This window comes from Phytophthora sojae (genome assembly GCF_000149755.1).
Source record: "Phytophthora sojae unplaced genomic scaffold PHYSOscaffold_3, whole genome shotgun sequence".
NCBI classification, from domain to species: Eukaryota; Oomycota; class Peronosporomycetes; order Peronosporales; family Peronosporaceae; genus Phytophthora; species Phytophthora sojae.
The window spans coordinates 6,212,413-6,214,266 of NW_009258117.1; positions in this window are offsets into that span (position 1 = coordinate 6,212,413).

The following is a 1,854-nucleotide window of genomic DNA, read 5'->3' on the forward strand; positions in this document are numbered from 1 at the left end:
TGTAGACACACGAAGCAAGTCTTGCTCATGCGCCTATAGTCGGAAGCACGGGCTGTGCTGCCATTGTAACGGGGTTACACGCACAAGTGGCTACAGTCACTTGTAACTCTAGAGGTTCGAAAGACTTTCTCGTCCTTGGTGTAGACACACCAAAGGCTACATACATTTAGGATCACCACGACGGGTGGTCCATAGAGACTTAGGATTCCTATTGGTTGAGAGCAGCATCTTTTAGCCAATGAGTGACTTGCATGTTAGCAGAATCCTGCCAACCAGCCGTTGGCAGATTCCTAGTTTAGAATATTACATTTAGAGGAAGTCAGAAGATAAAACAAAAATAGCAGTTCTCATCTTTTACCAAAACCCGCTACTTGGAGTCTTTATCTTGTTTAAAGTATACTCGTGGATCTCGAGTATACTTAACTCAAGTAAAAAAAACCTACGCTTCCTCATACACGTGCGCATACGTGTAAGCCGTAGTAGTGAGCCAAGGTAGGCCCATTACACCTGGTACAGAACTACCGAACGCCTGATATATATAAGGGCTCTAGGTTTATAAAGTGATCTCAGCGTTACCATAGAAAAGGCTGTACTGAATTAGTTTATCTTAGACGGGATTTGACGCTTGCTTAGTTAATCAAACCCGAGTAAAGCAGTGCTGAGTTGTTTCAGCGCTGACCTTCGACCAAGCGTGTTCGCACCACATCAGTGCGGTCAGTAGCTCTACTTTGTACTACTCGTAGAGGGCTTAGCGGGTAGAGAGCGAATGTGAAAGTGGAATCGTAAATACAGAGAAGATCGCACATACAATCAAAAGGGCGCCAATTTTCAAACTGCATAGCTCAGTACTTTTAGCCAAACAAAGGTATCCTGGATTTTTACATCAGTACCTTTGCCCATCTCCGTTCGTCCTGTTGTTGGACCTTGAAGTATTATTTATATGAGGTTATGTATTGTATACCCGTTCGGTATTGAGGCAGATTTCTGTAGCACTTTGTAGTCCGTCCAACGAACGTTGTACGGAGCTGTACGAACGAGGAGCCGAGAACCTTTTCATGAGCGCGGAGGTGCCCATGGAAAGCTCCACTTCGCCTGCAACTCATGTTGCACGCGCTGACTGCCTCCACCTGTCGGATCCAGAGTGGGAGGCACTCCAACGACTGTCAACAGTCATTGGGGAGGCGGCAGTAGCTGCGATGCTGCGTACGCAATCACCGACAGAGCAACATGGTGTTGCTCTGGGGTTCATCATGAAGGAGCAGCGTGATGCTACTTCCTCTACCACGGTGGCGTCGGAGACGACACCGCGTGGACAATCGTTGAAGCTAAACGTGAGCAACTATGTCGGAAGAGAGGGCGAGCCTCTCCTCCGTTGGCTTGTCGAACTCGACACTGCCATCGCGGCTCGACGTATCGTCGACCCGTTGTCCAAGGTTGCGTTCGCCATGTCATGCCTTGGTGGACGAGCGAGAAGTTGGGCGTATGGGCGCTGACTCTCTGATCCTACGTGCTTCAGCACGTACGAGGGTTTCAAGGAGGAGCTCAGGCAAGCGTTTGAGCCCCCGCAAAATGAGTTTCGGTCGAGGGCAGAGTTCCTCGACCTACAGCAGGGTAAGCATGATGTTCATGCTTACGCGCAGAGAGCACGGTATTTGGTCTCGAACATTGTGACCAATCCAATAGACGAGGCGACCAAGGTCGTCACGTTCATGAAAGGACTTAGAGATGGGCCTGTGAAGATCTATCTCTTCCGTGAGTACCCGAGTACTCTCGAAGCTGCAATTACTCTTGCAATGCATGAGGAGTTTAGCCTGCGACAGGCTAAGCTGCATGCGAATGCGCCGAGGCTGCGAC